Consider the following 26802-nt stretch of genomic DNA (forward strand, 5'->3'; position numbering starts at 1 on the left):
ATTGTTGGCCCCGCTGAGTTATTCTGTTTAATCCCAATTTCTGTTTAATAGAGAGAAGATTTTTTTCAACACATTTTTAAACATAAAAGTTTTAATAACTCATTTCTAATAACTGATTTATTTTATCTTTGCCATGATGACAGTAAGTAATATTTTACTAGATATTTTTCAGGATTTGTGCAGATCTGATCACATGATCGTAAATTGAGCCCAATCACACGGTTTCATCGGAATCGGACATTACCTCCAGATCAGGATTTTAATATATATGTATTAGGATTAGAGCTCTTTCTTGACTTCACACAGAAACAGCAACGCATGTGGCATGACATCTCTTTGTTGCAGAGACGCTACACTATTGGTTAAATGCGCGGAATCAGCTTGAAGTGGAAAGCGTGAATATGTCTGCCGTCTGGAGGCATTACAAAGTTGCTGACGACAACATTTCCATAGCAAACTGTGAGATATGTAAAGTTGGGATTGCCTGCTGGGTATTTTAAGTTGAGGTGCTATTTGTTTTTATATTAGATCTTTTGTATATTTACTGTTGCACTAAAGTCCAAAAGTGTCCAAACGTTTTATTCTAGCTGAAATAAAACAAATAAGACTTTCCCCAGAAGAAAATTGTAACAAATACTGTTCTGGCAACGGAGTTGGTGATGCAAATGCAGAGTCTTTATTAGCAAGAGTAGTCAGGGAGGCCTTGTTCACAAGAAGGAAACGGGAACGGGAACGTGAAGGGCAATCCAAAAGAGGAGTCGGGTCACAGGCGAAGAGATCAGTACAGGCGGCTAATACCATAAACAACACTCAAGTTCAGGGTCAGGAAACACTGCAAGGAAAAACTGGGGATGGCTAACGTGAAACTGATGTTTTGACACAGTGTCGAGATCCCAAAGTGCAAGTGTTTCGAAACACGATCCAAAGCATGATCCAAAACACCTAGGTCAGGTGACTAAGGTGATTCGAAACACCAGGTCAGGTAATTAAAGCGATTTAAAGCATTGGTCATTTCAGAAGCATTTTGAGACCTGGCGAATTTGCATTTTAATGACAGGGTGTGAAACACTCTGTCTCATGTAGCCTAGTGGACAGTGTGTGTGCACAAAGTTCTGCTGTGCTGCAAATGGCTCGCAAACTAATCCTGACTATACAAATACGCTGAAACTATGACTTGATTTATTTTAATAATGTTGCTGTTTTATGACCAAAACAAGACATATTTATTCGCAGATTGTTCATTCATATGTCAGACCAATGTTAAAACAAAACACCTTACAAGAACAGAGCATTTAAAAACTAAACCCATTATCTCTGCATGCTAGTTAGGAAATCTCACCGCTCCATTAAATCTCTTGAATCGTCAATTCTACAACATGGGGTTTAATACCTCAATTTGCTTAACTGTTTCTTTGCTAAAGCTGTTTCAGAGGATTTCATTGAAAAAATACCACTCGGGAACAGGTGTGTGTGAGGTGCAAGATGGTATTTGTAGTCCAGTTTAGTGACAGATGTGTAGTTCTCCAACCAAGGCTCATAACGATTATGTATCCCTATAGACATTTCTGGAGAGGGCAAAATACATCCCAGGAGCTTTGTTTGCAGTTTTTATTTTTGCGTATCCACCAAAGGCCACTGTCTATGCTTTTTCAGATCACAAATTTCTCATGTGAGTGCAATTCATGCCTGCTGTTCTCATGTAAATCCACCAGAGGCTGCTGTCGATTGACTGACTGACTGACTAACCAACCGACCGATCCCCCACCCTCTTCCTTCCCTAAACCTAACCAATAGTATTTTAAAAAGCACAGATTGACCCACCCACCCCCTTCTCTTAACCCTACCGCAATGTTTTGAAAAGCAATCCAGAAAAAAAAAATCCCCTGAGTTTTTAACACATTTTCAGAGTTTACCACATTCTCACCCTGTTATTTACTTGTTTATTTTATTTTTGGGCTTTTGTTTTTGTCTTAGCTGCGTTCTCAGAATCAGAATCAGTTTTATTGCCAAGTGTGCTTGACACACAAAGAAATTTGATTTGGCTACAGAAGCTTCCAGTGTACATAAAGTGACAAGTGACAACACAAAATAAATATAAAAAAAATGCAGTTAGTCAAAAAAGATCTGGATGTTAAATTGTATGTGCAGATTTGTTATAAATATACAGGTTATAAGATGGTTTCTGGAACTGTTCTTCACTGGACTCGATGGAATGGCATTAAATCACCATGTAGCGTTCGTTTTAAAGACAAAATGCAGTTGTACGTAGCTCTGGCTACATAATTCGCGATATCCAGAAACGTATAGATGACTAGGTTTTCAGAATGTTTTCACATGTCAATATTCATATTTAGACAACACATCACCAATGTTTCTTTAGAAGAACTATTAAAGTAATAATTAGTGAAATAACCCGGACTTTTAATCACAAAAATTGAAACCTTTTCTGACCAGCTGCACATTTGACCTGGTGTTGACCTAATTTTGAAATCCTGAAGAAAAAGAAGCAGACCCTTATTGTGTGCAATCTCCTCTCTCTTCAGAAATATGTAATGAATTATTCTTCCATAGTGATGGTGAGTCACGGCTGGTACCGTGGTGCAGGCAGACGCTGTGAATGCGCTGTATAGTGAAATGCCAGCAGTGATCTGGATGATCTGCTGTTTTTAAGGAGAGAAATGTGTCCCTGCCTGAAGCTCTTTAATGACGCTAATGGAGTTGTTTATAAGCCTATGATTCACCATAACAAGGATAAACAAACCGTCTCATCTCCCATCTAGTGCTGTCGCAATACTGTAATTTCTAACTTTGATACAGTACTTTAATAAGTCACAGTACTCAATACAATATCGAGAAATAGTACAACATAAACTATAATTGCAATAATTATGCATGTCTAATTTTATATATTTCACCGAATTCAATTTTTACTGTTAGACATAATTGACTATGTTTTAATGATATGCATTTTGCCGTTATTTGACATGTACATCAAACAAAATACGTATTGTCCACAATTTTTCACAGAAAATATATTTCTAAAGGTGCTGTTGACTTGAAGTTTTAAACAAAATTATTCCACACACACACAAAGAAAAAAAAGTAATTCATTTAGAAATAAAGTTATGTTTTATAAATTAAAATGACACAGAGAAAAGGTATTGAACACGTGTAGAAAGACATGGAAAGCTCAGACAGCAGCTGAAATCTCTCAGTAATTTTCAGCACCCCTGTTCCTCGTCAGTGTAAGCAAATATTAGCAGCTTTAGTCAAACATCTACCTTAATAGATGATGAAAATTAAACACTGGTGAACATTTCAGCAAGAAAATAATCTCAAGCATAGCCAAGGAAACTCTCGACTGGATTCAGACAAGAAAATAAAGCTGATAGAATGGCCTGCCAATCACCTGACCTGAATTCAATAGTAAATAAGAACTAGATTCTTGAAGAAGATCAGGGTTTTGAGTCAATTTCGTGTCAACAGCTCCTTTATAAATAATTTACCAGGAAAAATTAATACTTCAATACTTATTTTACCCGCTGTATTTAACCTATTCATATTGTCTTAACATAAAAAAAAATGTTATTCCATACTGTCTTTGCTTTTAGTATTAATCAAACAAAAAAATAAAAAAATATATAATAATAAAATAAAACCCCCACTCTGCTCTTGATGAGCCATATGACTCAATAATGCTTAAACTTTATTTAATTAATGCGATTACATTTATACAGTATACAATTGGTATTTGGGGTTATATTATTTAGTTTATATAACTGAAAACTACTTTTAGATACCCATTAAGCACTGTTTATTTTATTAGTATTTGCTACATTCTATTAATTTTGTATTGTTTTTTGTTGTTTTTTGTCCTTGCTTAAGGTTTCTTTGTTTTTATTTGACAGTGGCTTGTTTTATTACTGAACAAATCATGTACCTAACCATATTGAAACAGTGACCCTAAAACCGAAAACCAAGAAGTCTGGAATGTTGCCCTCCACTTTGCTCCATATTGCAATACAGTACATGAAATAATAGAAACGCTCTCCTACATTTTAAGCTATTAATACTGTCCTTATTTTAATTTTTAGTATAAGATTGCAGAAGAATGGTTTGACTAGAAATGATCCGTTTTTTTTACCATCATGCTGATAACTTTTTAGTCATTTGGCAAAACTACAGTTCACACCGCTGTAGTTAAAACCCATCTTACACACCCCTAATTGATACTACAGAAAAGTGATATTGTTTCATTTCAAATGTCAATACCATTGAACTCTATACTCACATCAGCATTTTGCAGCATCTTTAAGCTTTAAGCTTTTCTAAAGTCTCTTCTCTAGCACTCATGCTAGAGCCACATGTGTCTTGTTTTGTTTGCTGAATTATTTCCTAGTGAAAAATTTATTTAAAAAAAATGTGTTTCACACACAATAACATTTCAGAAAGCTTTGTATGCACTTTTGTTTACATCATTCAAATGTCTTAATGTGATTCTTTTTGTTCAGCCAGACCATGTGTACTTGGAGTTCCTGTTTGTTCTGGGAACATGTATGAATGTCACTGTCATTATAGAAAGACTTGACGCTGATCACTGAGAGCGTCTGTAGTGCTCAGGGGAAATGTTACGTTTTGTTCACTCAAGCTGGATTGAGGACAGTGAATGATGGTTTGACATGAACAGGTATTGCATTAGTCCACAGTAGGCTAAAACAAACGTATCTATTTCATAAATTGCATGTAAAATAAATTATTATTATATTAATTAGATAATATATAGTATTATATTAAGAATGAATGGATGCATTTGTAGTGTTTTTAACCTTAAAACGAATTATTATTTCCAATCATCCTATCCATCAGTGAATAAGATCACATCCAAATTCACAGTGGGTATGGAAAGTATTCAGACCTCCTTAAAATTTTCACTCTTTGTTATATTACAGCCATTTGCTAAAATCATTTAAGTTTATAAACAGCACCCCACATTGACAGAAAAACACAGAATGATGACATTTCTGCAGTTTTTAAAAAAGAACAACTGAAATAGATACAACAAGTTTTTCACACCTGGATTTGGGGATTCTCTGCCATTCCACCTTGCAGATCGTCTCCAGTTTAGTCAGGTTGGATGGTAAATGTTGATGAACAGCCATTTTTAGGTCTCTCCTGAGATGCTCAATTGGGTTTAAGTCAGGGCTCTGGCTGGGACATTCAGGAACAGTGGTGTAGTTGCCAATAAGTCTATCTTCATTCTGCAATAACAACTTCATGGATGCACTTCATCCTTAACTTGCTGTACATTTAAAGTATTCATTTAAAGTGTAAGCCACATTTAAATTTTTATAATTAAAATAAATTCAGATTTAATTTGTTTCTCAAATTGAAATGACTTTTTGTTATTTGCTGTTTTGAGTCTAATTCAGACAGTGCTGGAAGTGTCAGTCAAGGACGTTGGCTGCCTGGAAAGGTCAGAGCTTACTTTAAATAGTGGTACTCCTTGAATGAATGAGTATTCTGTACTCACACAAAGAGCTCAGGTGGGCCTCTACAGTTACCTGATATCCAGAGCAGTCTAAACAAGCAAACCTGTATTTTCAGACAGCACTCTGAGCTCCAGAATAGCTCCTCAAACACTCTTTGCCAAGCAGTTCCTCAGGCTGACAGGGTCCTGACAGAGAATTCAAGAAGATGAATTTCATGCTCTCACAGATTTCCGAGGCACAGATTTTAGAGATGGGGAACAATGAGGTGTGACAGGATCACTCTCCCTTTTTGGAAATAAGCTCATTTTACTACTCTCCTAGAGTTAACCAGTTGAATTTTACCATTTTTAAATCCATTTAGCCGATCTTTAAGTCTTGTGGGAGCACTTTTAGCTTAGCTTAGCATAAATCATTGAATCGGATTAGACTATTAGCATCTCGCTCAAAAATGTCAAAAAAAGAGTTTCTAGAATATTATATGTTTCCTATTTGAAGCTTAACACTTCTATAGGTACATCGTGCACCTAATTAACAGATAATGAAAAGTTTTCTAGGTCAATAAATTTCTGACATTAAGGTGGCCGCCAAGATGTTACATGGGATTTTTTTGAATTACATTTCTTTATTATTTGTTTATGTTCAAGTATGTGTACAGTACTTTGATTTACCATTGTGTACGAAATGAACAAGACAGTTTTACCATTTTTGAATCCATTTAGCCTACCTCAGCCTGTCTGTCGATAGCACTTTTAGCTTAGCTTAGACCGTTAGCCTCTCACTCAAAAAAAAAAAAATAATAATATTTTTTTTATTTTCCTTTTAACAGCTTAACTCTTCTTAAGTTAAATTGTGCATTAAGATAAACAGAAAATGAAAGTAGCTATTTTCTAGGTCGACACTAAGAACAATACTCTCATTCTGGCATAATAATCAGGCAAGTTTGTTGCCACACTATGACTGAAGCAGGTGCAATACTACACAGCATCTGAAAACTGTCCTCATCTGTAACTATGTGACAGTGCAGTGTAAAAATTTTTGCCCCTGTTTCAACCATCTTTCAGTAACAAAGATTTGACATTAAATTGCCTACCAGGATGTTATTTTTATTTAATAAAATGTTTTTATTTATTTGTTTATTCATTCATTTTCTTGACGGCTTAGTCCCTTTATTAATCCGGGGTCGCAAACATCCACACACACATTCACACACTACGGACAATTTAGCCTACCCAATTCACCTGTACCACATGTCTTTGGACTGTGGGGGAAACCGGAGCACCCGGAGGAAACCCACGCGAAGGCAGGGAGAACATGCAAACCAGCGACCCAGCGACCTTCTTGCTGTGAGGCAACAGCACTACCTACTGAGCCACTGCCTCGCCTGTCATTATTTGTTTATGTTTATGTAAAGCACTTTGAATTACCATTGTGTACGAAGTGTGCTCTATAAAAAAAATTCCATACAGTTTTTCCATTTTTTAGTACTATCTGTCGATAGTACTTTTATCTTAGTTTAGCTTAGCATAAACCATTGAATTGGATTAGACTAGTAGCACCTCGCTCAAAAAAAAAAAAAAAGAGTTGCCATAATTTTCCCATTTACAGCCTTACTGTTCTGTAGTTACATTGTTCGCTAAGATCAACAGAAAATGAAAAGTAACTATTTACTAGGTTGACAAGTCCGAAACTTAACTATGATTTTGGCATAATAATCAAGCAACTTTGCTGCCATACCATGGCTGCAGCAGGAGCAATAATATTCATTAATTTTCCTTTCGCTTAGTCTCTTATTTATCAGGGGTCACCACAGTGGAATGAACCGCCAACTTTTCCAGCATATGTTTTATGCAGCGGAAGCCCTTTCAGCTGCAACCCAGTACTTGGAAACACCCATACACTCTCGCATTCACACACACACACACACACACACACACACACACACACACACACACACACACACACACACACACACACACACACACACACACACACACATATATATATATCTGGTTAAGGACCATTGTATTTTAATGGCCATGCCATATATAAATTGTTTCAATTAGGTTTATTTCTTTCTTTTTTTTGTGCTTTTTTTTTTGGCTTGTAGCAAGGATGAACACAAAAATCTTTTAACAGAATATATGAATAATAGCAGAATGATAGGCTGTTCCTAGCCTATCAAGAGCCTACACTGTAAACGATTTCTGTTGTTTTCACGGTATTATACTGCATTTCTCAACAGTTGTTTACTGTATAAGCTGTGCACAGTGTGTTACTGTATATATTGCTGTTTTCACAGCATGATAATGTATTCTCAACATTTCCATACTGTGAACATGATTAACAGTATGCTACTGCAGATTTTACTATGAATTTGGGGAAAAAATCAGTTACTGTGCATCTAAATACAGTACTGCAAATGACCATGAAAAACTCTACACACACTTTATATTATTATTATTATGTTTATTTTATTTTTTGACAAAGTATTTTGTGAAGAAAAATAAACTAACCAGTTTCTTCAGACTGTTCGGTGCATAAAACTGTCCCCTGGTTTTCCATTTTTGGGTGTACTGCACCTTAATTTTATAAGGTTAACATGAAAATATTAAATCATTTTTAATCAACATAACTTTGTGCTTAACCAAAACGTAAACTGGAACAAAAGTAATTGATTCATGAAACCAAAGTCAGCTTAAATGTCAGAATGACCAGCCTGCTTTAGACGGATTCATGAGGATTGGGCACCCGTCACCATGGAGGTCACATCTCCGCATTTTCAAAACAATATTTTAAAATATGCACTATCTCTATAAATAAACCACAGACTTGAGTTTAAAACAACTACATTCCTGCATGAAAAACGGTTAAAACTAAATTTCATAACACATTCATTATAGAGCCATCTAAGACCGGGGCAAGTCTTACATGTCTAGCCGATTATAACCTCGTTTCGCCGGATACATGAGTGATGATGGACACCCTGGAGGTCAGAATCTCCGCTATCGGCAAAGCACGCTTAAAATTTACACATGATATCTATAAATAAACCACAGATTTGAGTTTGTAAGAACTACATTCTCGCATGAAACACTGTTAAAATTTCATTTCGTGACATATTAAACGCAATATTTATAATATTAGCTGGGCTTTCTCATCCGCCATTACCATTTGCTTGTTGATGTGAAATGAATTCTGGGAGAAAAAAATATATATTTATAATTCTCAAAACACTTCAAACGAACTTTATTCTTATTGTCAAGGTCAGATATATGTAATACTTTCGCTGGTAAAGTGAATAAAAAACAATGTTACTATATTGTAATCAATATCACGTTATTGCACTGGTTCGGTTCAGCACTCGAGCGACTCTGAATCATATTGAACCGAATTGAACCGTTTGCTCGGGAATTATTTGATCCCACGTGTTCACAAGCACATTCAGCAATATGCAATTAGTGTATAATTAGTGTATAAATGCGTGTGGCCAAGCAGTATAACGAAACAGTAATGAATCATATACAAAAAGGAATCGGTTTTAGGCGGATTCGATTCTTTACTGTTCACTAAGGGGCCGATTCATAGAACCGAACGGACACGACTCGACATGCAGGCAACGGCTCTCCTAATTTGAAATTCACCTGTCGTCTTTCATCCAGCGAATTCATCCTCGGTAAGTGTTTTAAAGTCAAATTCTGTCCGTTAAAGGATTGTTTTGTATGTATTTCTGTGTATTGTGTGTGTATTTAAAAGAATTAACCAAGTGACATTAGTTGTAGGTTCTTATGTTTTGTCACGCTATCCGTTAACAAATGGTATTTTAAACAAGAAATAACAGACGCCAGGCGGTCATTGTAGTGTTTGCGAGGTATTAGATACAGTGAGTTTATCTTGAGTGAGTTTTTGACCATACGTTAAGTTACCTGAAAAAAACATAACTTTAACTTATTGTAACTGCATTAATGAATTCTCTATTTCAGCACAACACTGAGATGAAGGCGAAGTCACCATGAAAAGTTAAACGTTTACCGTTAAGGTAAGCTCTGGTCTTCACATAGTCATTATGACTAAGCTATCATTATGGTAAAATTTTTCAACTGTAAGTTAGTTATTTAAACTAAACTCAAAATGAAATGAGTCTTAACTGTTTTATTAAATGGAGCTGAAAATTAAATGCAGTTGAATTATTTTAAGCTAACGTTAATATTGACAAAATACATATTAATTGTCTATTTCTCAATAATGTTAATGAGCTTGATGTATAGTGTGTCATTAATTGTACATTTAATTTTTGGTGTTCAGGTGTACCTGAGGTGAGTGTACGCTCTGAGTACACAGATATAAGCCAAAGTCATTATCACTATATATATATATATATATATATATATATATATATATATATATATATATATATATATATATATCCTATTCTAAGAGAAATTGATGGGTTCAGGGAATGATTTGTGTACAAATGTATTTTAACCCCATACAGATTGGTATGGTTGTACCATAGATTTAGATTAATTAATGTTAAGTCTTATTTTACTCTTATTATATTTATCTGTTTTGCAGCTACAGTAATTGATGTTGAAAAACTGATGCTACCAATCACTCCTCACTTGATTATTCAAGGTAATGTTGATGTCTTCCTCATTTTGATTAGATTTTTAAATGTCAAGTTGTTCACAGATTTGTTGTGAGGAGTTTCATGTACAACCTCTTTTTCTTCTTCCAGCAGTTCCTAAGATAAAAAAAAAAAAATTGGTGTTAAAACAGCTACGGCTATGCTATTTGCCTACCAAGTGCTGAGTAAATATTAGACAAACATTTTTTTCTATAACTGTTGTCTTTGTGTTTATTTGCAATTTTACTGGGCGTATGTGTTTTTTTTTTTTTTAAACAGCCTGGAAACTGTAAGTTTAGTTCAATATGTTATTTTATGCTATTCATTTTTGTCTTAACATGGATTGCATGTTGAAGCTATCGTTTTATAGTGGGAAAATGTAAAAGAGAATCACTGATTACACTGGCATAATGATTCTGCTTGTTCAAAGAAGGTACTTGATTTAGTTTTCCTCAAGCGACACATCAGTTTTTATGACTATTACTTGACACTTGAATTGAAGGGACAGTTCACCCCAAAATGAAAATAATAGCATCTTTGGCATCATCCACTTGTTTCAAAATAGTTATATATTAATTTTGTTCCGTTGAACACAAACTCGTATTTTTTAAAGAAATTTGGTTTAAATGTGGATGTCAATAGTTACTGGTTACTAACATTCTTCAAAATATCTGCTTTAGTGTTTAACAGAAATTCAAACTAGTTTTAAACACGTGGAGTAAATAGTGGCAAAATAGTAAACTATTCCTTTAAATATTTTATTCTGAGACTTTTATTTATATGTGTCTTGTCTTTTGTCATATTGTCCTTCTAGCCCAGATTGTGATGGACCTGGAATGCGACACCAGTTACTCTTAAGACAAGAACCGAATAAAGCACAGATGTGGAGGGATTTGCAGCCAAACTAACTGGAGGGAAGGAACCTTTAGGTAAAAGCACCTGCTTTATTTAGATCTGAAGTATTTTATTTGACATAGAGATTTATTGTTTTAATTCTAATTTAAAGCAAACAAGGTTGAGCACCCCTGGTCTAAAAGCTCAAAAATGCTGTTTCCGTGATAAGGTTAAATAGATTCATTAGGATCAATGCTTAAAGTAAAAATTTTCTTCTCTCTGTAGACCAAACATGTTTACTATCCCTCACATTTTAATAAATTGTTTCTGTTTTTGTTTCTTACAGTGTGGGTGAACATACTACCTGGATGTCCAACAAAGGCTGCACAAGAGCTCATTTGATGGCACATATTCTGTCCTGTCTAAATCTCTGACAACCTGGAAATGCTTCGACATCAGTGAGTAATACATCTTTATATTGTCATGCATACAGGATTTCTGTAAGCTTAGCTTTAATGTTAGTTTCTAATCAGCAGTGACTGTTTTAAAAAAGTAAGTATTTAAATTATTCTCAACGTTTTACTGATGCTGTGCACAGTAACGTTATGATGATTTAGTTTGAAGAAATGTCACTAGAGGGTTTGTATAATAAATAAATAAATTGTATGAAATGATAAAATGTTTATTTGTCTCGCTGACATGCCATCACTGCTGCATATTAAAATACAGTAATACGAATTGACAGCAGAATATTACCACGAACATTTCATGAAGTAGGCTAGACTGCTCTTTAGTTCTCTACTCAACTTTAACACATTTCCTCATGTCGCTGAGCCTCTCTGCAGATTTTGCCAAAAATGAATACTTAGTGATTACTTTGTTTTATGCAAACCAAATATCAGTAACTCATCATTAGCATTATATTTTAAAAAATCACCCACAGCTTTCATGTTCTCAAACGCAATCTTATCTGTAAGTTAGAAGTGGATTTATACGTGTTAAAAGCCTAAAAGTATTTAATTAACATTAGTCACGTTAAATTAGATTATTTTTATTTATTTAATTTTAAATATGTAGCCTCTTAAAGTGAGAATGAACTGTGTTTACCCCTCTTAAATCCGTGGAAGCACTAGTAGTGTGATCATGGAATCAGATATTCGAGCTATACAGAGTCAGACATTAAGTTAAGATTATAAGACTTTATTTTTTACACACCTGTGTGGACACCTGACTAGCGATCTTCAAGAACAATGCCCGCTGATCTTTTCCCCATTAACGTTAGTGTAATTGTGAATTGACAACTAACTGTATTTCACCAACAAAAACAATTAAAAAAACTGTTTTATATATATATATATATATATATATATATATATATATATATATATATATATATATATATATATATATATATATATATATATAAACAGCAGTGCAGTGTTTCGTTTCTGAATGAATTAAATGGTTTGAGGGATGATTAGTTTTTACTTCAGTGATTGATTTTGCTTGTCATTTTTGCAGGATCATCAGAAGTTCTCCTGCCCTTTTTCACTGTCCCTTTGCACATCATTTGGCCTTCATCATTTCCTGTCTTGTAGCAGTATTTTCACCTGTTTTTAAAATTGTAATAATTTTTGATGCATTAATTGTTGACTGGTTTTAATGATCAATTGTTTATTAGTGTTCTGTTGCTTTGTTATATTGAATTATTGCTACTGTTTTAGCATGGTTTACACAATAAACCTTTATTGTGAAGTTAAAGTTTCAGTTTCTTTATTTTTCTTGTATTTCTTGAACAGTTAAAACAACACTTGTGAATTTTTTGAACATTTTTTACCCATTATAAAGCAGCACTATTAAATAAAATAAAATAACATTTAATAACTGTAAAATACTATACAGTAATAATGAAAGTAACGTTAAAATACCGTAGTTCTTCATTGTAAAAATGTACAATAAAATACTGTTTTCAGTTTTGCAGTATGTGCACCACTACTGTAATTAGTGTTACAGTAAAAATCAACAACAGTAAAATGATGTATTACATTTTACAGTAAATGTAATACTAATGTAATTAGTATTACAGTAATGTTACTGTTTTATGAAATACAGCAGCTACTGGATAATTGTTGCCAGTAACTTACTGTCAATTTAACAAGAAATCGTTTACAGTGTATCAATAGCCATAAATACGTAAGGCATACTCATTTTGTGTGTGTGTGTGTGTGTGTGTGTGTGTGTGTGTGTGTGTGTGTGCGTCTTTTATCACTGAAGCCGCTCTCTTCAAAAAACGAAGTTTGCTTTGTCTGTGTGGCAATATTTCGGCTTTTAATCGAATGAAAAGTTAATTTAGATGAGCCAATATTTAAAAAATGCTGTGAAGTAACTGTGACGTGCGGCCACACATCGAATCTGAGGCCTGATCTCTCGCTGTCACCCGCAGACAGACGCCACACAAGTCAAGTCGCAAAACTAAGGCTGGTATACCTGAAAGGTAGAATAGCTGAAGCCGAAATCTGTCAAAATACAGCGCTGAAATTAAAAGGCATTAATGTTTTTGAGCCAAAGGTCTATTTGTAAATATCTGTAAACGCAATCAGAGCCAATGTGGAGAAAATGTACCGCCTAATAATTAGCTAATCATTCTAATAAAATGAAAAAAAAAAAAATCATTGCATTTTTCGTTTGATAGAAAATATACAGATAAAAAACAAAAAAACAAAGGATGGCTTAGTTTGTATTAATGTGTTTTAATATTAATAAAAAAAAATATGCTTACTCCATTTATAGCTACGCCGCCAACAGACAAGCCATTCAAAAATTATTATTTCACTGTGTACAAGGTTATTGTTTACATTTTTCAATAAAAACTAAACGTAGCATGTCTCCCTATCATTTAAAACATGCAATTCATAACACACTAGAGCTGTAAGCCTGTAAGCAGTGTGTAAACTTCCAGGGCGGTGTTGGTTAAAGCGCACCACGGTATTAAACTCCAATACCTCCGAGGGAGAATATGTTACCCAGTTTTAAGAATAAAAGGCATTTTAAAATAAGAACAAGTAACAAATAAAAACTGATTCCGTGGACTTTAGCATCTGTTATCTCGCCAGTGTGTGCGGCGAGTGTGTAGCGCTCTTTTGCAGCGCATCTCAACTCCCGGTTTGTGAGAGAGAGAGAGCGCGCGCGTAAAGAGCTCATAGCCGGCATATAACCAAAAGCAAGATCATGTCGTTATAAATATTCCGTTAACAATATTCATCGAAATATTTATATGTTTACATGGTGTTTATTGAGATTGTGTGATCTGTATAGGCTGATCTTTACAGAAGCCAGCCTGAGCAGCCGATCAGCGCGGTTCAAACTCGGCGCGGTTGTTTAACATGGCAGATTTTCCGTCCTTCATACGTGTAGAGAGATCGAGTTTATCGACATGATAAGGGAATTTGTCTTGACAATCCACACAGACGTGACTTAATAAAGCGTGAATTCATGTAGGATTTTACTTGTTGCTAGTCTGAATGTAAATCCCCTCGTCAGGCAGTGCTGGAATAGCGAAGTGGATCAAAGCGCGTTTGATCCAACGGTATTAAAAAGACAAAAATACACAACTTAAGGTAAATGCTTGTATTTGTTGTAATTGCACCATGCAGCTCTGCAATGCATTCCCACAACTTCATGCATTGGGTTAAATTAAGCTGTCCAATCTGTGTTCAGTCCCTCACTATCATGATCGAAACCCTGACAGGCAGTCAGGTATAGCCTAATACAGAGAGTAAACCAAAGCGCAGTGGTGCAATTATAATGTATCTAATGGTTTTTATATAAGAAATCGCGATACCCCGATTTGATACAAAACAAATTCGTCTTTAAATGTTAATTCGAATTAATCGAAAAAAAAACGCCTAGCCCTGGTATGTTGGATTTTGCACATTTCAGTTCATTGCATTTTAATGTTTCCTTTGTGTGATCTTCGATCTGTTTGGTCTCTTTCTGAATGTGTTGTTTTATTCCACTAGGTGACAGTACAGTATTTATTTTATCTCGTTTTGATCAAAATAAAAAGCTTCTGTGTCTCATAAAAAATCATGTCATTGAATTAACATCAATATTTTGGTATTGATATTAATATTGATATTTCAGCCTCTCCTAGAGCACCAAATAATGTTGTGATCATTTCTTTGCTTTGACTTGAGTATTGAAATGAGCATATATTAATATTGAGATTTTGGTCCCTTCACTCTTTAGGTGTGTGTAAATAAACACACACACACACACACACACACACACACACACACACACACACACACACACACACACACACATATATATATATATATCCCTGCTTAAATAAATACACAACTAAGGAATAGTGCAGGCTGATAAATAATGAAATAAATAAAGTAACTACATGTATAAGTATACCGATACCCCAACACATAATTCAAAGCACAAAATGCCGGAATATCAAGCAAGACCAAAAGTGACGGATCTACTAAACCGTAAGAGGGCGGATTAATCGTTTGCATGCCTGGGTCTCTCTTCATGGCCCTCGGGGCGTGGTCAAAGCATAGCGGCCGGATCGTGTGTCAATCAAACGGCCAACTTGGGCGAGTTGTAAGTGTCCACGGGCCTTTACGTGTCCCCCAGGCCCGCCTCGCACTCCCTCGTCCTAGTACACAGTATTGTTTGCCGTTCTCGACATGATTTCCACACAGAAGGCGGAAAAGACAGGTCTGGCACAGCAATCCCCTTGATTGGTCGTTCGTTGCCGCAATGCATTCTGGGCAGCGCACTTCGCCCTTTAAAACGGCTACAAATGGAATAAAACTAAGATTTAAACAAGCCAAAATGACAGCACGTTTCTCTAGGAGATGGGTGGCGTCTACCTTTGCAGTCTAGGCGATGGTTGAAAATGTGGCCTACCGTCGATGAGAAACAGCGCTCCTACCGTATGTATAAAAGGCAGTATGCGAAACTGCTCGGTTACGGACCCTGGGTGCCAGGACGGCTGTTCAAATTGAGCTCTTCCAAAGTGACCCAAAACAAGCGATATCAATTGGCAACAAGATTCGGCCTCAAGTTTCGGATCCTATGCAGCCGATGGGGCCCGGGGCCATTTTTTATTTGTTTTTACACTTGTACCTTTTGTCGTCCTTGACCACAAGCTATGGTGGACCACACCTCCCAGCTGAAAAATCCATAAATCCCTGCATAAATTAAACAATAAATAAATATGCAAATAAATAAATGAATGAGTACATACATCCACAAATCCCTGCTTAAATAAATACACAACTAAGGAATAGTGCAGGCTGATAAATAATGATTTTTTTTTTATTATTTCTTTTCAATATTGTCCTATTTCTCCAACATTGGTGCAATGTACTTGACCATTTATCAGGCCGCACCATTGATTGTTTCTATATTTATTCATGCAGGAATTTATGCAGGTCACTCTATAAAAGACCGGGTTTTTTTCCCGCGGCCGGTACGGCGACTCAGTGGCTCAATGGGTAGCGCGCTCGCTTCGCAACAAGAAGGACCCGGGTTCAAGACCCGGCTGGAGACCTGCACTGTTGCAGCCTGGCTCGACGTGGGGACCGCATCTCTGGACTATCGCTTTCATTTCGCAATTTTCTTTTGCCTTTTCATAATATTAAATTTATACATGTGTGTTCAGAACGTTGTTGTTAGTAGTTAACGACAGAATTATTTTCACTTTTGACTCAACTAATCCCTTATGAAAACTGAGGGGCCACGAATTATTTTTCCTTTTGCCCTCAAATATGACACGTTTAATGACAATGATGACAAAATTCATTCTATCGAAAATCTAGCATGTAATGCACATTTTAAATAAGGAATATTATACACAAATAATTTTAATACAAATCTTTTCATTCCAAAAACTCAAATGACATGCATGCGTACGACACTAATGCACATTGAAAGAACCGGAAATAAAAACACTTTCACAATAACGATAACAAACCTTAATATTATATAAATTCTATTAATTATATAAACAAATTTAAGAGCTTTCCTTTAAACCACTTCAGCACTGCTGCATGTTTTGCTCCTTGTTGCTGTTGTTGTTCTAACATAATTTTGCCTCGTTGAACTCAGGAGAGTGCCCCGGTCACATACATCGGAGTAGACTGATGAATATGGTCTTCTTTTACAGAAAACCCTCCCAATTTTAAGATGCATATGTCATATGGCTGGGCGATTTGGCAAATAAAAATCTAAATTTTTTTATAAAGTTTGACCGATTCAAGATTTCGATTTTTTCTTCCAAATTGACTGAAGTAACATTATCTTTATAGGTAAATTGAAAAACGATCTGGTTAAGGACCATTATATTTTAATGGCCATGCCATATATAAATTGTTTCAATTAGGTTTATTTATTTCTTCTTTTTTTGCTTGTAGCAAGGATGAACACAAAAACTTTTAACAGAATATATGAATAATAGCAGAATGATAGGCTGTTCCTAGCCTATCAAGAGCCTATCAATAGCCATAAATACGTAAGGCATACTCATTTTGTGTGTGTGTGTGTGTGTGTGTGTGTGTGTGTGTGTGTGTGTGCGTCTTTTATCACTGAAGCCGCTCTCTTCAAAAAACGAAGTTTGCTTTGTCTGTGTGGCAATATTTCGGCTTTTAATCGAATGAAAAGTTAATTTAGATGAGCCAATATTTAAAAAATGCTGTGAAGTAACTGTGACGTGCGGCCACACATCGAATCTGAGGCCTGATCTCTCGCTGTCACCCGCAGACAGACGCCACACAAGTCAAATCGCAAAACTAAGGCTGGTATACCTGAAAGGTTGAATAGCTGAAGCCGAAATCTGTCAAAATACAGCGCTGAAATTAAAAGGCATTAATGTTTTTGAGCCAAAAGTTTATTTGTAAATATCTGTAAACGCAATCAGAGCCAATATGGAGAAAATGTACCGCCTAATAATTAGCTATAATCATTCTAATAAAATGAAAAAAAAAAATCATTGCATTTTTCGTTTGATAGAAAATATACAGAAAAAAAAACAAACAAAAAAAAACAAAAACAAAGGATGGCTTAGTTTGTATTAATGTGTTTTAATATTAATAAAAAATATGCTTGCTCCATTTATATAGCTACGCCGCCAACAGAAAAGCCATTCAAAAATTATTATTTCACTGTGTACAAGGTTATTGTTTACATTTTTCAATAAAAACTAAACGTAGCATGTCTCCTTATCATTTAAAACATGCAATTCATAACACACTAGAGCTGTAGGCCTTTAAGCAGTGTGTAAACTTCCAGGGCGGTGTTGGTTAAAGCGCACCACGGTATTAAACTCCAATACCTCCGAGGGAGAATATGTTACCCAGTTTTAAGAATAAAAGGCATTTTAAAATAAGAACAAGTAACAAATAAAAACTGATCCCGTGGACTTTAGCATCTGTTATCTCGCCAGTGTGTGCGGCGAGTGTGTAGCGCTCTTTTGCAGCGCATCTCAACTCCCGGTTTGTGAGAGAGAGAGAGCGCGCGCGTAAAGAGCTCTTAGCCGGCATATAACCAAAAGCAAGATCATGTCGTTATAAATATTCCGTTAACAATATTCATCGAAATATTTATATGTTTACATGGTGTTTATTGAGATTGTGTGATCTGTATAGCCTGATCTTTACAGAAGCCAGCCTGAGCAGCCGATCAGCGCGGTTCAATAGATCGGCGCGGTTGTTTAACATGGCAGATTTTTCCGTCCTTCATACGTGTAGAGAGATCGAGTTTATCGACATGATAAGGGAATTTGTCTTGACAATCCACACAGACGTGACTTAATAAAGCGTGAATTCATGTAGGATTTTACTTGTTGCTAGTCTGAATGTAAATCCCCTCGTCAGGCAGTGCTGGAATAGCGAAGTGGATCAAAGCGCGTTTGATCCAACGGTATTAAAAAGACAAAAATACACAATTTAAGATAAATGCTTGTATTTGTTGTAATTGCACCATGCAGCTCTGCAATGCATTCCCAAGACTTCATGCATTGGGTTAAATTAAGCTGTCCAATCTGTGTTCAGTCCCTCACTATCATGATCGAAACCCTGACAGGCAGTCAGGTATAGCCTAATACAGAGAGTAAACCAAAGCGCAGTGGTGCAATTATAATGTATCTAATGGTTTTTATATAAGAAATCGCGATACCCCGATTTGATACAAAACAAATTCGTCTTTAAATGTTAATTCGAATTAATCGAAAAAAAAGCCTAGCCCTGGTATGTTGGATTTTGCACATTTCAGTTCATTGCATTTTAATGTTTCCTTTGTGTGATCTTCGATCTGTTTGGTCTCTTTCTGAATGTGTTGTTTTATTCCACTAGGTGACAGTACAGTATTTATTTTATCTCGTTTTGATCAAAATAAAAAGCTTCTGTGTCTCATAAAAAATCATGTCATTGAATTAACATCAATATTTTGGTATTGATATTAATATTGATATTTCAGCCTCTCCTAGAGCACCAAATAATGTTGTGATCATTTCTTCGCTTTGACTTGAGTATTGAAATGAGCATACTGATATTAATATTGAGATTTTGGTCCCTTCACTCTTTAGGTGTGTGTAAATAACACACACACACACACACACACACACACACACACACACACACACACACACACACACACACACACACATATATACCCCTGCTTAAATAAATACACAACTAAGGAATAGTGCAGGCTGATAAATAATGAAATAAATAAAGTAACTACATGTATAAGTATACTGATACCCCAACACAAAATTCAAAGCACAAAATGCCGGAATATCAAGCAAGACCAAAAGTGACGGATCTACTAAACCGTAAGATGGCGGATTAATCGTTTGCATGCCTGGGTCTCTCTTTATGGCCCTCGGGGCGTGGTCAAAGCATAGCGGCCGGATCGTGTGTCAATCAAACGGCCAACTTGGGCGAGTTGTAAGTGTCCACGGGCCTTTACGTGTCCCCCAGGCCCGCCTTGCACTCCCTGGTCCTAGTACACAGTATTGTTTGCCGTTCTCGACATGATTTCCACACAGAAGGCGGAAAAGACAGGTCTGGCACAGCAATCCCCTTGATTGGTCGTTCGTTGCCGCAATGCATTCTGGGCAGCGCACTTCGCCCTTTAAAACGGCTACAAATGGAATAAAACTAAGATTTAAACAAGCCAAAATGACAGCACGTTTCTCGAGGAGATGGGTGGCGTCTACCTTTGCAGTCTAGGCGATGGTTGAAAATGTGGCCTACCGTCGATGAGAAACAGCGCTCCTACCGTATGTATAAAAGGCAGTATGCGAAACTGCTCGGTTACGGACCCTGGGTGCCAGGACGGCTGTTCAAATTGAGCTCTTCCAAAGTGACCCAAAACAAGCGATATCAATTGGCAACAAGATTCGGCCTCAAGTTTCGGATCCTATGCAGCCGATGGGGCCCGGGGCCATTTTTTATTTGTTTTTACACTTGTACCTTTTGTCGTCCTTGACCACAAGCTATGGTGGACCACACCTCCCAGCTGAAAAATCCATAAATCCCTGCATAAATTAAACAATAAATAAATATGCAAATAAATAAATGAATGAGTACATACATCCACAAATCCCTGCTTAAATAAATACACAACTTAGGAATAGTGCAGGCTGATAAATAATGATTTTTTTTTATTATTTCTTTTCAATATTGTCCTATTTCTCCAACATTGGTGCAATGTACTTGACCATTTATCAGGCCGCACTATTGATTGTTTCTATATTTATTTATGCAGGAATTGAGGGATTCCTCGATCGTTTCCTTGTCAGCCTGCACCAAGGTCACTCTATAAAGGACGGGTTTTTTTCCCGCGGCCGGTACGGCGACTCAGTGGCTCAATGGGTAGCGCGCTCGCTTCGCAACAAGAAGGACCCGGGTTCAAGACCATAGTCTTTTCAAGTGCGTCTTTTATCACTGAAGCCGCTCTCTTCAAAAAACGAAGTTGCTTTGTCTGTGTGGCAATATTTCGGCTTTTAATCGAATGAAAAGTTAATTTAGATGAGCCAATATTTAAAAAATGCTGTGAAGTAACTGTGACGTGCGGCCACACATCGAATCTGAGGCCTGATCTCTCGCTGTCACCCGCAGACAGACGCCACACAAGTCAAGTCGCAAAACTAAGGCTGGTATACCTGAAAGGTTGAATAGCTGAAGCCGAAATCTGTCAAAATACAGCGCTGAAATTAAAAGGCATTAATGTTTTTGAGCCAAAAGTCTATTTGTAAATATCTGTAAACGCAATCAGAGCCAATATGGAGAAAATGTACCGCCTAATAATTAGCTATAATCATTCTAATAAAATGAAAACCAAAAAAACAAAAAAACAAAAAATCATTGCATTTTTCGTTTGATAGAAAATATACAGAAAAAAAAACAAAAACAAAAAAAAAACAAAGGATGGCTTAGTTTGTATTAATGTGTTTTAATATTAATAAAAAATATGCTTACTCCATTTATATAGCTACGCCGCCAACAGACAAGCCATTCAAAAATTATTATTTCACTGTGTACAAGGTTATTGTTTATATTTTTCAATAAAAACTAAACGTAGCATGTCTCCCTATCATTTAAAACATGCAATTCATAACACACTAGAGCTGTAGGCCTATAAGCAGTGTGTAAACTTCCAGGGCGGTGTTGGTTAAAGCGCACCACGGTATTAAACTCCAATACCTCCGAGGGAGAATATGTTACCCAGTTTTAAGAATAAAAGGCATTTTAAAATAAGAACAAGTAACAAATAAAAACTGATCCCGTGGACTTTAGCATCTGTTATCTCGCCAGTGTGTGCGGCGAGTGTGTAGCGCTCTTTTGCAGCGCATCTCAACTCCCGGTTTGTGAGAGAGAGAGCGCGCGCGTAAAGAGCTCAAAGCCGGCATATAACCAAAAGCAAGATCATGTCGTTATAAATATTCCGTTAACAATATTTATCGAAATATTTATATGTTTACATGGTGTTTATTGAGATTGTGTGATCTGTATAGCCTGATCTTTACAGAAGCCAGCCTGAGCAGCCGATCAGCGCGGTTCAAACTCGGCGCGGTTGTTTAACATGGCAGATTTTCCGTCCTTCATACGTGTAGAGAGATCGAGTTTATCGACATGATGAGGGAATTTGTCTTGACAATCCACACAGACGTGACTTAATAAAGCGTGAATTCATGTAGGATTTTACTTGTTGCTAGTCTGAATGTAAATCCCCTCGTCAGGCAGTGCTGGAATAGCGAAGTGTATCAAAGCGCGTTTGATCCAACGGTATTAAAAAGACAAAAATACACAACTTAAGGTAAATGCTTGTATTTGTTGTAATTGCACCATGCAGCTTTGCAATGCATTCCCACAACTTCATGCATTGGGTTAAATTAGGCTGTCTAATCTGTGTTCAGTCCCTCACTACCATGATCGAAACCCTGACAGGCAGTCAGGTATAGCCTAATACAGAGAGTAAACCAAAGCGCAGTGGTGCAATTATAATGTATCTAATGGTTTTTATATAAGAAATCGCGATACCCCGATTTGATACAAAACAAATTCGTCTTTAAATGTTAATTCGAATTAATCGAAAAAAAAAAGCCTAGCCCTGGTATGTTGGATTTTGCACATTTCAGTTCATTGCATTTTAATGTTTCCTTTGTGTGATCTTCGATCTGTTTGGTCTCTTTCTGAATGTGTTGTTCTATTCCACTAGGTGACAGTACAGTATTTATTTTATCTCGTTTTGATCAAAATAAAAAGCTTCTGTGTCTCATAAAAAATCATGTCATTGAATTAACATCAATATTTTGGTATTGATATTAATATTGATATTTCAGCGTCTCCTAGAGCACCAAATAATGTTGTGATCATTTCTTTGCTTTGACTTGAGTATTGAAATGAGCATACTGATATTAATATTGAGATTTTGGTCCCTTCACTCTTTAGGTGTGTGTAAATAACACACACACACACACACACACACACGCACACACACACACACACACACACACACACACACATATATCCCTGCTTAAATAAATACACAACTAAGGAATAGTGCAGGCTTATAAATAATGAAATAAATAAAGTAACTACATGTATAAGTATACCGATACCCCAACACATAATTCAAAGCACAAAATGCCAGAATATCAAGCAAGAGCAAAAGTGACGGATCTACTAAACCGTAAGAGGGCGGATTAATCGTTTGCATGCCTGGGTCTCTCTTTATGGCCCTCGGGGCGTGGTCAAAGCATAGCGGCCGGATCGTCTGTCAATCAAACGGCCAACTTGGGCGAGTTGTAAGTGTCCACGGGCCTTTACGTGTCCCCCAGGCCCGCCTCGCACTCCCTCATCCTAGTACACAGTATTGTTTGCCGTTCTCGACATGATTTCCACACAGAAGGCGCAAAAGACAGGTCTGGCACAGCAATCCCCTTGATTGGTCGTTCGTTGCCGCAATGCATTCTGGGCAGCGCACTTCGCCCTTTAAAACGGCTACAAATGGAATAAAACTAAGATTTAAACAAGCCAAAATGACAGCACGTTTCTCGAGGAGATGGGTGGCGTCTACCTTGGCAGTCTAGGCGATGGTTGAAAATGTGGCCTACCGTCGATGAGAAACAGTGCTCACACACACACACACACACACACACACACATATATATATATATATATATCCCTGCTTAAATAAATACACAACTAAGGAATAGTGCAGGCTGATAAATAATGAAATAAATAAAGTAACTACATGTTTAAGTATACCGATACCCCAACACATAATTCAAAGCACAAAATGCCAGAATATCAAGCAAGAGCAAAAGTGACGGATCTACTAAACCGTAAGAGGGCGGATTAATCGTTTGCATGCCTGGGTCTCTCTTTATGGCCCTCGGGGCGTGGTCAAAGCATAGCGGCCGGATCGTCTGTCAATCAAACGGCCAACTTGGGCGAGTTGTAAGTGTCCACGGGCCTTTACGTGTCCCCCAGGCCCGCCTCGCACTCCCTCGTCCTAGTACACAGTATTGTTTGCCGTTCTCGACATGATTTCCACACAGAAGGCGGAAAAGACAGGTCTGGCACAGCAATCCCCTTGATTGGTCGTTCGTTGCCGCAATGCATTCTGGGCAGCGCACTTCGCCCTTTAAAACGGCTACAAATGGAATAAAACTAAGATTTAAACAAGCCAAAATGACAGCACGTTTCTCGAGGAGATGGGTGGCGTCTACCTTTGCATTCTAGGCGATGGTTGAAAATGTGGCCTACCGTCGATGAGAAACAGCGCTCCTACCGTATGTATAAAAGGCAGTATGCGAAACTGTTCGGTTACGGACCCTGGGTGCCAGGACGGCTGTTCAAATTGAGCTCTTCCAAAGTGACCCAAAACAAGCGATATCAATTGGCAACAAGATTTGGCCTCAAGTTTCGGATCCTATGCAGCCGATGGGGCCCGGGGCCACTTTTTATTTGTTCGTTACACTTGTACCTTTTGTCGTCCTTGACCACAAGCTATAGTGGACCACACCTCCCAGCTGAAAAAATCCATAGATCCCTGCATAAATTAAACAATAAATAAATATGCAAATAAATAAATGAATGAGTACATACATCCACAAATCCCTGCTTAAATAAATACACAACTTAGGAATAGTGCAGGCTGATAAATAATGATTTTTTTTATTATTTCTTTTCAATAGTGTCCTATTTCTCCAACATTGGTGCAATGTACTTGACCATTTATCAGGCCGCACTATTGATTGTTTCTATATTTATTTATGCAGGAATTGAGGGATTCCTCGATCGTTTCCTTGTCAGCCTGCAACAAGGTCACTCTATAAAGGACGGGTTTTTTTCCCGCGGCCGGTACGGCGACTCAGTGGCTCAATGGGTAGCGCGCTCGCTTCGCAACAAGAAAGACCCGGGTTCAAGACCAAAGTCTTTTCAAGTGCGTCTTTTATCACTGAAGCCGCTCTCTTCAAAAAACGAAGTTGCTTTGTCTGTGTGGCAATATTTCGGCTTTTAATCGACTGAAAAGTTAATTTAGATGAGCCAATATTTAAAAAATGCTGTGAAGTAACTGTGACGTGCGGCCACACATCGAATCTGAGGCCTGATCTCTCGCTGTCACCCGCAGACAGACGCCACACAAGTCAAGTCGCAAAACTAAGGCTGGTATACCTGAAAGGTTGAATAGCTGAAGCCGAAATCTGTCAAAATACAGCGCTGAAATTAAAAGGCATTAATGTTTTTGAGCCAAAAGTCTATTTGTAAATATCTGTAAACGCAATCAGAGCCAATATGGAGAAAATGTACCGCCTAATAATTAGCTATAATCATTCTAATAAAATGAAAACCAAAAAAAAAAAATAAAAATCATTGCATTTTTCGTTTGATAGAAAATATACAGATAAAAAACAAAAAACAAAGGATGGCTTAGTTTGTATTAATGTGTTTTAATATTAATAAAAAATATGCTTACTCCATTTATATAGCTACGCCGCCAACAGACAAGCCATTCAAAAATTATTATTTCACTGTGTACAAGGTTATTGTTTACATTTTTCAATAAAAACTAAACGTAGCATGTCTCCCTATCATTTAAAACATGCAATTCATAACACACTAGAGCTGTAGGCCTATAAGCAGTGTGTAAACTTCCAGGGCGGTGTTGGTTAAAGCGCACCACGGTATTAAACTCCAATACCTCCGAGGGAGAATATGTTACCCAGTTTTAAGAATAAAAGGCATTTTAAAATAAGAACAAGTAACAAATAAAAACTGATCCCGTGGACTTTAGCATCTGTTATCTCGCCAGTGTGTGCGGCGAGTGTGTAGCGCTCTTTTGCAGCGCATCTCAACTCCCGGTTTGTGAGAGAGAGAGCGCGCGCGTAAAGAGCTCAAAGCCGGCATATAACCAAAAGCAAGATCATGTCGTTATAAATATTCCGTTAACAATATTCATCGAAATATGTTTACATGGTGTTTATTGAGATTGTGTGATCTGTATAGGCTGATCTTTACAGAAGCCAGCCTGAGCAGCCGATCAGCGCGGTTCAAACTCGGCGCGGTTGTTTAACATGGCAGATTTTTCCGTCCTTCATACGTGTAGAGAGATCGAGTTTATCGACATGATAAGGGAATTTGTCTTGACAATCCACACAGACGTGACTTAATAAAGCGTGAATTCATGTAGGATTTTACTTGTTGCTAGTCTGAATGTAAATCCCCTCGTCAGGCAGTGCTGGAATAGCGAAGTGGATCTAAGGGCGTTTGATCCAACGGTATTAAAAAGACAAAAATACACAACTTAAGGTAAATGCTTGTATTTGTTGTAATTGCACCATGCAGCTTTGCAATGCATTCCCACAACTTCATGCATTGGGTTAAATTAGGCTGTCCAATCTGTGTTCAGTCCCTCACTACCATGATCGAAACCCTGACAGGCAGTCAGGTATAGCCTAATACAGAGAGTAAACCAAAGCGCAGTGGTGCAATTATAATGTATCTAATGGTTTTATATAAGAAATCGCGATACCCCGATTTGATACAAAACAAATTCGTCTTTAAATGTTAATTCGAATTAATCGAGAAAAAAACGCCTAGCCCTGGTATGTTGGATTTTGCACATTTCAGTTCATTGCATTTTAATGTTTCCTTTGTGTGATCTTCGATCTGTTTGGTCTCTTTCTGAATGTGTTGTTTTATTCCACTAGGTGACAGTACAGTATTTATTTTATCTCGTTTTGATCAAAATAAAAAGCTTCTGTGTCTCATAAAAAATCATGTCATTGAATTAACATCAATATTTTGGTATTGATATTAATAT

General features: G+C 36.8%; 1 protein-coding gene and 1 long non-coding RNA gene across 8 annotated transcripts in view; both read left to right on the forward strand.

Annotated features, from left to right (window-relative positions):
* The window catches only part of slc4a3 (solute carrier family 4 member 3), a 208743-nt gene that overhangs the window by 75714 nt on the left and 106227 nt on the right, over positions 1 to 26802 (forward strand). The window lies entirely within an intron of this gene.
* Positions 9066 to 12700, forward strand: LOC137496501 (uncharacterized). The gene is made up of 6 exons (XR_011016911.2): positions 9066 to 9162; positions 9470 to 9525; positions 10062 to 10121; positions 10928 to 11042; positions 11294 to 11405; positions 12469 to 12700. It is a non-coding gene; the product is annotated as an uncharacterized lncRNA (long non-coding RNA).

The sequence above is a fragment of the Danio rerio genome, chromosome 9, assembly GCF_049306965.1.
Source record: "Danio rerio strain Tuebingen ecotype United States chromosome 9, GRCz12tu, whole genome shotgun sequence".
Lineage (NCBI taxonomy): Eukaryota > Metazoa > Chordata > Actinopteri > Cypriniformes > Danionidae > Danio > Danio rerio.